The following is a 12,104-nucleotide window of genomic DNA, read 5'->3' as shown; positions in this document are numbered from 1 at the left end:
CTACAGAGGCTGTGGAGAATCATCAGGGTAGTATGGCGAAGAGGCAGGGTAGCCAAGCAGTGGAGGCATGCCGAAGGTGTGTGGATACCAAAGGAGGAAAACGCAAGTGACATCTCGCAGTTTCGTACCATCTCACTGCTTAGCGTAGAGGGCAAGATCTTCTTCAAGATCCTCGCCAATCGCATGACCGATTTCCTCCTGAGGAATTCCTACATTGACACGAGCGTGCAGAAGGGAGGAGTTCCAGGCTTCCCAGGCTGCATTGAACACACTGGAGTGGTCACCCAGTTGTTCCGAGAGGCCAGAGAGAACCGAGGAGATTTGTCAGTCATCTGGCTGGATCTGGCAAATGCCTACGGATCAATTCCCCACAAGCTGGTGACAAAAGCCTTGACGATGCACCATGTTCCGCAGAAGATCACAGATCTCATAAAGGACTATTACAGTAGTTTTAGTATGAGATTCACATCCGGATCTATAAAATCAGCATGGCACCGTCTAGAAAAAGGCATCATCACTGGGTGCACTATATCAGTGACGCTGTTTGCCCTAGCGATGACCATGCTTGTCAAGGCAGCAGAAGTGGAATGCAGAGGGCCTCTCTCCAGATCTGGTACTCGCCAACCGCCAATCAGAGCCTTTATGGATGACCTAACAGTCACAGCAACATCAGTGCCAGGGTGTCGCTGGCTCCTTAAAGGTCTGGAAAGGCTAACATCTTGGGCGAGAATGACATTTAAGCCATGTGTGTTGAGGAAGGGGAGAGTTGAGGACAAATTCCGCTTCCATATGAACGGTCTCCAAATACCATCATTGACGGAGAAGCCGGTGAAGAGCTTGGGGAAACTCTTTGACGTGACTTTGAGAGACACAGTAGAAATCCAGGCCATGCACGCAGAGCTGGAAACCTGGCTTGCAGCAGTGGACAGGGCAGGCCTCCCCGGGAAATTTAAAGCCTGGATATATCAGCATGGCATTCTGCCAAGGCTTTTGTGGCCACTGTTGATGTACCAGGTCCCAATAACAATGGTGGAGAGGAACCGTTTTACCTGGAGAGGAAAATCAGCCAGTTCCTGCGCAGGTGGCTGGGTCTGCCGAAGAGCCTGAGCTGCATTGCCCTGTATGGGCACACCAACAAGCTCCAGCTCCCGTTCTCAGGCCTCACAGAGGAATTCAAAGTAACAAGAGCCAGGGAGGTGTTACTGTACAGAGACTCATCCGACACCAGAGTCTTCTCTGCAGGCATAGAGGTCAGGACTGGAAGGAAGTGGAGGGCGCAGGAGGCAGTCCAGCTGGCAGAGGCAAGGTTGCGGCATGGTGTGCTAGTAGGGTCTGTGGCAGTTGGGCGAGCAGGACTCGGCTGCCATAAAACGCCGCGCTATGACAAAGCGCAGACGGCAGATGATTCAGGACGAGGTTCGAGCAGAGGTGGAAGAGGAGCGGCGCAGTAAAACGGAGGCTATGCGTCAGCAGGGAGCTTGGATAAATTGGGAACATGCACTGACTCGGAAAATCACCTGGTCAGAACTTTGGAGGTCAGAGCCAGCAAGACTCAAGTTTCTGATCCAGTCAGTGTATGATGTCCTACCGAGCCCAGCCAATCTGCATTGCTGGGGGCTAGCAGAAGCACCATCTTGTCCTCTGTGCCCTGCAAGAGGGTCGCTGGAGCACATCTTGAGCTGCTGCCCGAAAGCACTGGGAGAGGGGAGGTACCGATGGCGCCATGACCAGGTGCTGAAGGCAGTAGCTGACACCGTCTGTGCCGGAATCCAGCAAAGCAAGCGCCAGCCCATAGCAAGGCCAAACATTGTTTTCGTCAGGGCCGGGGAGAAGCCTCAGTCACAGTCAAAGGCCCCAGCTGGTCTGCTATCCTCAGCAGGTGACTGGCAGCTGAAGGTGGACCTGGGGAGGCAACTGAAGTTTCCAGACCACATCATCAGCACAACACTCAGGCCAGACATGGTCCTAACATCAGAGAGTACAAAGCAAGTGGTGCTACTGGAACTCACAGTCCCCTGGGAAGACAGGATTGAGGAAGCTTTTGAGCGGAAAAAGGCGAAGTATCTGGAACTGGTGGAGGACTGCAGGCGGAAGGGGTGGAGGGCCCGCTGTGAGCCAATCGAGGTTGGCTGCAGAGGATTCCCAGGACAGAGCCTGCACCGATCACTCAGGTTGCTTGGAATCAGAGGTGCTCAAGAAAGGAAAGCCACCAGAAACATCTGTGAGGCAGCGGAGAAAGCCTCTAGGTGGCTGTGGATCAAAAGGCGCGACGTATGGCTTAGTGCGCTGCTTGGACACAAGTCAGGGTCTGATCATCCCCGGCTGGGTCGCTCAGGTGAGGGTGTCTGATGATCTAAGACCCGAAACACCCTGTGACCCTGGGTTCATCACTGAGGATGTGTCCAAGCTGCACCACTAAGGTGTTTCTTATAACAATTTATCATATACATACAATTTTACTGCAGTGGTGATCTGGCTGCTTGATTCATCTCCATATTTATACTTACAGTGCCCATCCAGCATCTCAGGCCACTGCATCATACTCACCCTCCACCCATCCAGAATCTCAGGCCACTGCATCATACTCACCCTCCACCCATCCAGAATCTCAGGCCACTGCATCATACTCACCCTCCACCCATCCAGAATCTCAGGCCACTGCTTCATCCTCAGCCTCCACCCATCCAGCATCTCAGGCCACTGCTTCATCCTCAGCCTCCACCCATCCAGCATCTCAGGCCACTGCGTCATCCTCAACCTCCACCCATCCAGCATCTCAGGCCACTGCTTCATCTTCACCCTCCACCCATCCAGCATCTCAGGCCACTGCGTCATCCTCAACCTCCACCCATCCAGCATCTCAGGCCACTGCTTAATCCTCAGCCTCCACCCATCCAGCATCTCAGGCCACTGCTTCATCTTCACCCTCCACCCATCCAGCATCTCAGGCCACTGCTTCATCCTCAGCCTCCACCCATCCAGAATCTCAGGCTACTGCTTCTTCCACACCTTCTGACACAGCCAGCTGGTCAATGGATCTTTTGTTTGAAGGTGCTGTTCTACGAGCAGTTTATTTTTTTTATATTATTTGTATATTTTATATTGGTTAGTATTTTTATATAATGACAGCTACAATTGCATAAAGAACATTCAGCTTTTTTTAAAATTTTTTTATAAACAGAGTGGAGGCTGGAGCCTGATTTACAATCTGCTACAAAAATGTACTGGCACTTAATGTTGCAGAATGCAGAAGACAAGCCTAATCTGCTGATAACTTTAGATATGCACAGCACTGATACAGACAGAGAAAGAGCGATGCTCCTCTTCTATAAGCAGACCAATGTTGATTGGACTCGTCCATTTGAAGTGCGCTTGAAGGGTATGTATAAAATGTATATAAAACTGCATCTTTGTGTCAACTGTGCTTAGTGTTTTTAGTGTCCATTGTCATTTGTGGAAGATGCTTCTAGGCCAAGGCCATTCGGTACTGTGCAAAATATCAAGGGAGACACTCCTGTGTAAGAACACATTTCAAATAAAAAATAAAGTAATACACATCGGATTTACTTCACAGCGGATAGTGCAATCGGGGATGGGGTTGAACGTCACTTCTTTTCTTTGCTGTTGGATAAGATCCACACTGGACTACACCTGGACCTTGGTAAGTCACATTCTTACTCAGACTGAAGACTGTAAAGGAATGTTATATTAATCCAATATGTTGCCATGGTGTTGAACACTCATTGTGATTTTGTTTTATACCTCCACATGTGGTGGAAAAACCTTATTTTTCATTGGCGAAGCAGACCATCTGGTTCCCTCTACATCCAGAACATTGCTAGATGGTGACCTTTTCAGGGTGGTGGGGAGAGTTATTGGCCATTCTTTCATCAATGGGGGGGCAATGCTGACTGGTCTCAGTCAGTCTCTCTTCCCACTTCTGTGTGGATCCAAAGATGTCACCCCAGTCCTGGAGTTGAAAGACTGTCCTGACCTTGATGTTATAGACATTGTTACTCTTGTAAGTGCAAACGTAGAATAAATGTATAGATATTTCTTACTCACTCAACAGAATTCAACACAGTTTGTATAGTTATATCAGCATTTGCTTAGATAGCTTGTCTATAAATGCATATGTATTTAAATCAATTTAATGCAACCTTGTTTAATGTCTTTTAGGCATGATCAGTTTTTTATATATTTACTTTGCTTTCACAGCTTGAAAACAACAAAAACTTAACAATTGCTGAGCAACACCAAGTTAACTTAGCTGTCAGTTGGGACCTGCCCATGATGACTGTGGCCAACAGACGGTGGTTGGCTGAAAAAATCCTCCATCATGGTGTATGTTATTGACAAGTATGTGTGCTCGTTCAGTTGCTGGGAATGTGCAGCTAAATAATATCCATGTCTGGTGCCATCTTTTTTCTACTAGGTGATTGGCCGGCGTGAAAGGCAGGTGGCACAGATAAGAATTGGGTTGAAAGACACTGGAGTCCTAAGGATGTTAAAGGAACGGCCCGATTTGGTAACAATACTGTTCCCCAGATGTGCAGCAGCTATACTAGAACCAGAGGTATTGTTCGCTCACGCACAATGATTGTTTTACGTTTGTTAATGATATTAATAGTTCATGAAATAACCATTTGTATAACTAAACACTTAGAATTACAATGTGGTACCAAAAATTAACAAGACCTATTTTGGCCTATTTTACAAATATGTGGTAATGTTAGATCATCTTGTCTGTTAGCTGATCCTTCAAAGGATAATTTGGCCAGAACCAGAAAGTGATGAGGAAGACAGCATTGACGAAATATGCAAAGCCACTGCATTCTTACGGGAATACATTGACACAGGTGATAAATGCAAAATAGCAGTTGTAAAGGACTTTTCAGTGTTAGATTTTTGAAAAAGAAAAATTTTACACATTTTTAAGTTAAAGAAATGGCCATTACAAGAAATGACAGGGTGAAAAGAATACATTACATAGTCCTAACATATGAACTAATGTTCCTTTCTTTCTAGCCTCTTCTTCACAGCTTAATGAGCTGGTTGAGTTCTGGACAGGGTGGACAGTCCTGCCTGATCATATGTATGTTGAAGTAATGTCGGAACTGACTTTTCCAGTGGCCTCCACCTGCTTCACCACTTTAAAGATTCCAAGCAGATGTGGGACCTTCTCTGATTTTTCAGAAAGAATTAGAGCAGCTGTGAAGTCCACAAAGTTTGGGTTTGGACGGGTGTAAGTTGTTCACCCTCAATGTCCTTGTTCTTAAAAGTCAAATATGGAAATGTTCAGTAATGGTACTGCTATAACCGGTTTTAAATATTTTTGCATTTCACTGTTCCTGACCCACAGTTGAGATTTCTAAGGGTGAGACCCTTGTTAGAAGTATGCTTGTACAACGTTGTAAATAAAACTTAAAGATTTGTAAATGTTACTTCTGTTTTTGATGTTTTAGATTCAGTATATTCATTGGTGTGATGTGTATTCAGTCTGGTTATTCATAACTTGATTTCTCAAAGGTTTTATGTGTTAATCACACTGACTTTGACTCGGATCCTTAGTTGACAAGAGCTCAAACATTTAACAGTGGTTCATGACAATATGCATTAGTGAATGAATGACAAACCTGCCATTTTTCTGTAAAAAAATATCTAGATTCTACATTCTATTTGTAGTGTAGGCAGCTAAACGAATATTAGCCTGGGAATATGTAGTCCAGTTGTTCTACTGTTGAGCTGTAAACTTCAAGTGCTTCACTAATAGGAACATCACGATTGGGCAGTCTGGCTAGCTCCTCTGCCGTAAGCTGACGGGGGTTCTTGCAGGTTTCAGTAAGTTAAATAGAAGACCTTTTTAAGACCTTTTAAGACCATTATGAGTAAAATTTAACTGAACTTCTGGGACTTCAATTCCATCCACATCTATGAAGTCAGGGCCATCCATGCTTGCCCCATAAAGCTCATCAACATAGAAAATATAATTTTTTTCCTACGTCAGCACAGAGGTGTTTAACAGGAAACATAATAACAATGTTGCACATATGAGATATGATCACATTACTAGCACTATCATTCTAAAGCCAAAAGGACTTGGGGGTGGGGGGAGAGTATGTGGTTTTCTACTTTTAGGATGTTTCAGGTCATATTTATACAGACATATTGAAAGTTCTAAGGGGTTCTGACATTTCCAAGCCCCACTATATGACTCTGCAGTATGACTTTGCAGTGTAGGCTTCCCTACACTACATCTTTTGGTGCAATGCAAGCTACCGTAAACCTACTTCATGGGGATCAGCAGCAATGTCTCTGTTCCGTAGCCATAGCTGGTAGGGTGACTGGCTATTTTCGCTTCTCAGGCTATGGAAGTTCCATGCTTCTTGGAACCTGCTGAGATGAGTCTGAAGCAATGGTAAGAAAACCCAGAGCATACACATGGATTTCATTGTCTGGAGCCAACATACCAAATGCTTCCATTTCATGGAAGAGAATATAGAAAAGGTCAAGGACTTGTGTATACACGTCTCACCACAGACACTCAATTCTGGGGGGAAATCACAAAGCACACTTTTCAACATTTAGCATCTTTGTAATATTATGGTTTATGCTTTGCATTGTGTTTTCATGTTAAATATGTGTATTATTTAGTGATGACAATTACCCAAAAGGGATAACTCAAGTGAGTTGATATGTATACAAATGAATTAGACAGTTAAGCTTACCTCTGGTTATGAATGCTCCTCCCAGCAATATGAGAATTGCGATTTTCTCCCTGGGTTTGCACCATGAAACGTGCCACCTCAATGTTTTCACCTCCCTTATCAGACCTCACGCGAGATGGCAAACCATACTGCCTGACGGCATCAAGGAAGGCAGGAAGTACTGTATCAGCACGGTTGTTAGTGGCTGCAGTCAAGTACACCACAAGGCGGCTGAAGCCATCAATTCCACCATGGATAATAAATCTCCAGCTTGATTGGAGAGAAAAAAAGTATATAAATAAACACATTAAAGATTAATTTGCTCGACAGTAACAATATTGGACCTACCGGATTAATTAAGACCAATACCATAGACCGTCGATACTGTGACAAGACTGCAAAGACAGCGTAAAAGTGGTCTCGAGACCAAGACCGGTCTCAAGACATCCAACTCTAGGGATAGAAAGTGTCCCAGTATTAATAACCCTTATACAACGCCGTCTAGTATGCGGCATGCGCTAGAAACCTGTATTAAATGCCAAACTTTAGAGTTAGTTTGTTAAATGTGTGTTACCACAATGTGTGTCATATGCCTTTTGTAAGTCCATGAAACACATGTAGACTAGTTGGGCAAACTCCCATAAACCTTCCAGTATCCTTGTTAGGGCGATGAGCTGGTCCAGCATTACACGACCAGGACAAAATTCTCATGGGTCCTTCTGGATCTGAGGTTTGACCAACAGGTGGACCCTCCTCCCCAGTTCTCTTACATAGACTGTCCCAGGCAGGATGAGGAGTGTGATCCCCCTGAAGTTGGAACACATCCTTTGGTCCCCTTTCTTAAAGATTGGTACCACCGCCCCAGTGACTGTAGAGTTTTTGACTACTTCAGCGACCTGAGCCCTAGTGATGGATGAGTCCTTCTCTGAGCAGGGTTCTTGCAGGTTTCAGTAAGTTAAATATAAGACCTTTTAAGACCATTATGAGTAAAATTTAAGACCAACACAATGCATTACTAGAAACATTTGAATTATACCAAAAATTCCGGTATAATTCACTCATATCCTTAGCCCAACATCCACATATCATATGTGTTTACAAAGTGCGTTTTAATAAGTTCACATGTGTTTAAAGCATGTGGGAGTAGTATTTTAAGGCTTAAACTATAAAAAGGTTTATGTATATAGTCTTTCTACTGTACAGTATATTGTGGATTTTCACCTATCGCTGATGGGTCTGGAACGTAACTTCCGCGATAGGCGGGGGATCCAGACCAATCAGCGATAGGTGAAAATCCACGATATAGAAAGACCATATACATAAACTTTTTTATAGCCTTAATTGCAATTCTGTGTTATTAATAATCATATATATCAGAACTGTAATACGTAATACACCTTACATATGCCATGAGGTACCAAACTGTGTTTAATAAAAGCTGGATGGGAAAAAAAAAACATTGGACACGACATCAGGAATCAAATGTTTTTTTTCAGATAAGAGATACCAGCCTAAAAAAACTAAACAAAAGAAACCAATAAAAACATTGTGATATAATTTAAAACCACTAACTGTCTGATTTTTAGCTGTACGTTTACCGAGTCATGCCTTTAGGCGGAGAAGCAGCACAGACGCAGTGAGATCGGTTGAACGAGGGTTTATTAGAAGGAAGACAAAACAGGAACATCAAAGAAGCGCAAGACGGACGTCAATGACCGGACTTGGGAAAATATACTGAGGGGTTAATCATATCATAATTTACTTACTAATTCTAATAATATGTCTAACATAATGCAGACATCAGATTTGGGAACTGATATTAGCCCGGTAGGACGGGGTGATCTCACCCCACCCAGTTTGGAGAAATTGGGAACTGACGGTACGCCAGCAGGTCAGGATGACCTGGCACGAGACACGAGGAAAACAGGAACCCACCATAGAACGGATACTTATTTTTGCTTATGCTTAACAAAAGAAGGAAACACGTACTTACTGATCAATTAGGAACATGTACTCACTGGCTAACTAGAGCGAATGTCAAGATGTGTTGTCGTCACGCGAAGGGAAAATTACCGAGACGGGGGGGGGGGGGGGGGGCGACACCCCAGAAGGCCTATAAAGGGACAGCCCCGATATTTATGGATTGAGCTGCTTCCTGTACATGCTGAATGTATGTCAGATGGTTGCTCCCAGATTGCAATCTGTCAGAGAATAAACTGGTGACTTGCAACTACTCCTCGACTGTGCAGTGAATCTCTTCTCATCAACGGACCCGGCGGAGCTCAGACTCCAACAATACCTAACGCAGACTTAAATACATTAGACTAATGAAAACAACTAGAAACAGCTGATAAACACGGGGATTCCACACGGGGTTAACGAAGGGGCATGGCACACGGGAGGAGCTGACGAGCGGGGCAGGACATACTGCACTTTTAATCAGATTTTTTTCATTCAAATAAGTTTTTTTTTCATCTCTATTTTGCTTTTTTGTCTTGGTTTAACTTTTTAAAATCTTGTTTTTATAAAGCACATTAAATATAACCCCTGTGTATGATAATAACAACTTGCCTTGTCTTACCATAAGGAGACCGAGAAACGTTATCCTCAAGACCACACGAATAACTAAAAACTATATGCTGGAAACTAAGACATTCACAAGGTATCTCCATGAAAAGCCCTGTAAAAGTAGAAATGTGTTTATTTTATGATAAGATAACTGGCCAATAGTTGCCTTTTAACTGAAAAAAATCACTCGTCATCAGAGAAAAAAGTTACTAACGCACTACATCAGAACATTTACATTGCAATACTGTATGGCATGAAATAAACTTGTAACTATATCATTCAGTAATACAAATAATAAAACAACATACCGTTCACATTGGCCTCAAGAACTAAGTTAGCGCTTGATTCCCCTGCACTTCCTGTTGTGGCTGAGCGTGCACCTGACGTCAGTGGCTGAAAGTGCACGTTCTGCAGCCAGACCCTTCTCAAACTGTTTGTTTGCCTAGCTGCAGTGATCACGCGATGGGATTTGTAGTTTTATTACCGCGCAGACTCCGGTACAGACCAGAAAACACAACCAACGGATTAGTTTTACAGCGTTTTACTATTTTATTTTCTGCGGACAACGCTTTTTGGGAATAAACGGAGGTAAGAATTTTAAGACTTGGGTAAATTAAATTTAAGACCTAGGATGAAAATCTGGGCATTTTTAAGACATTTTAAGGCCTTAAATGTAACTTTCTTAATTTTAGACTTTTTAAGACCCCGCGGGAACCCTGTCTGAGTCTTCCAACTCAGTGGGATTTAGCAGGTCCTCAAAATTTCTCCATTTGAGGTCAACAGCATTCCATACCTGCTATAAACATGGGTCAAGTCCCGTTTCCCCCACCTGGGTTGCCTGATGGTTTACCAGAATCTTTTCGAAGTTGACCGAAAGCCATTTTCCATGACCTCACTTAACTTCTCCCACACCCAATGTTTTGCTCCAGCAATGGCCAAAGCCACTTTCTGCTTGGCCTACCAGTACCTGTCAGTTCCTTCAGGAGTCCCACAAGCTACTCACACTCAGAAGGCCTCCCTCTTCCCAGCAGCCCCCATTACCAGTGCTGTCTATTGCCACCATCGCTGTCACTAACAGCCTTATGGCCACAGCTTGGTACAGCCACTAATCTGTGCTTGCCCAATCCTGTTGGCTCATCATATCCATGAGGAGTGTACTTAAATCCTCAAGAATTAACAAAAAGTGTACGGACTTAAACAGTCCATAATATATGGACCAAAAACATTAGGGAGGTGGAAATTATTAAGCGAAAGTTTTTATTGTTTTAATTTTATGACCTTCCCTGTTTTATGCCCCCTGTATTGTGGGATTTATGTTTATTAATATGTGGTTTGTTTATTACTATATATTTTTGTTGTTGTGATGTTAACGGATTTTGAGCTGCATTCTTTGTATGAAAAGTACTGTACAAATGTCATATTCACGGTCGTGGGGGGTATGGAGCCTATGGGTGCAAGGCAGGGAACAGGATAGGGTACAAACCCTTTGCAGGGCATAATCACACACACATGCACATACACCTATGGGCAATTTCGTAACTTCAGTGGACCTCAGGATGTTTTTGGACTGAGGGAGAAAATTGGAGAATCTGGAGGAAATCCCACAACAATATGGGGAGAACATGCAAACTCCTCACACATGGTATTGAAGAAAAAAATTATCTCCAAATGGCCCTCCTATATCTTAGCTCTACAGAGAAAAAATCTAAGTCCATAACTCATGGTTGGTGAGGTTAAATCTTATTTGTTAGTGAGATGATGCAAATTAGTGTAACAGAGTGCTCTCCATAACTTGGGTGATTGCACACCCAACAAAGAAAAAGTGTTGTACTTTTCCAACCCCTGCATATCACTGATATTACTGCATATTACTAGCTCAAACTATCACAAACAGTATTCCCCTCCCAGCTTCTCATACACTGTTCACCATTACCATGACGACCTTCCCCCACAAACCCCGGCTTTCCCTTAGTGAGCTACTAGATGCATCTCCTTCTTTTCAATTATGACAGTTCCCCCAACTGGTGCGAAGTCAGCGTGTTCCACAGCATGTTCCACAAGAACAAGCAGTATATTCTGGCCTAAGCCCCAGGACAGAACAGCAATCCCACAGTGCAACAACACCTTTTTGCCTAAGGCCTAAGACAAAACCTCATACCCATAACCCACCGATCCCATCTAACCATTAATCATTCTTCCATAACAGAGCCATGGTAGAGACTCAAACTCTGGTATCAGGTGTAAGGTAACAGAACTAACCACTGTGCCACCATGCATTAGTTATTATTGTTATTATTAATAATCAGGTACCTTTTTCAGGAACAAGTGCTAACTAAGCTAATTTCCTAGGTCATCATAAAATTTCCTAGATCTAATTTCCTACATCTCAGTAAAATGACATATTTGGTTAAGTATTTTAAATATTTGAAATATATAAAACACAATCTCTCCAAGTATTTTGTTACAAATTACATCAGATTTTTTTTTTGTCCAGCAAAGTACAAATTACAAAATACTCAGAAGTAACTAAATATATATTTAAAATACATTTAATTGAAGTACTGTCCCTCTCCTTGGATTGCCACCTTATCGTGGTGGAGGGGTTTGCGTGCCTCAGTGAACCTGGGGGCTATGTTGTCGGGGGCAATAGCCCCTGGTAGGGTCACCCAAGGCAAAAAGGTCCCAGGGGAGGGGCCAGACAAAGAGCAATCCGAAAGAACCCTATGATAAAGCATTCTATCAAAGTCTCGTTTCCCTTGCCCGGACTAGGGTCACCGGGGCCCCACCCTGGAGCCAGGCCTGGGGGAGGGGTCCATTGGTGAGTGCCTG

The 12,104-nt window shown here is 43.6% G+C and overlaps 1 pseudogene; it reads left to right on the top strand.

Moving 5' to 3' along the window:
- Positions 1 to 2,349, top strand: LOC140583152 (uncharacterized; annotated as a pseudogene).
- Positions 2,350 to 12,104: the final 9,755 nt, after the last annotated feature.

The sequence above is a fragment of the Paramormyrops kingsleyae genome, chromosome 25 (genome assembly GCF_048594095.1).
Source record: "Paramormyrops kingsleyae isolate MSU_618 chromosome 25, PKINGS_0.4, whole genome shotgun sequence".
NCBI classification, from domain to species: Eukaryota; Metazoa; Chordata; class Actinopteri; order Osteoglossiformes; family Mormyridae; genus Paramormyrops; species Paramormyrops kingsleyae.
Note: the sequence above shows the minus strand (reverse complement) of the source record. Positions and strands in the feature narration are given on the sequence as shown.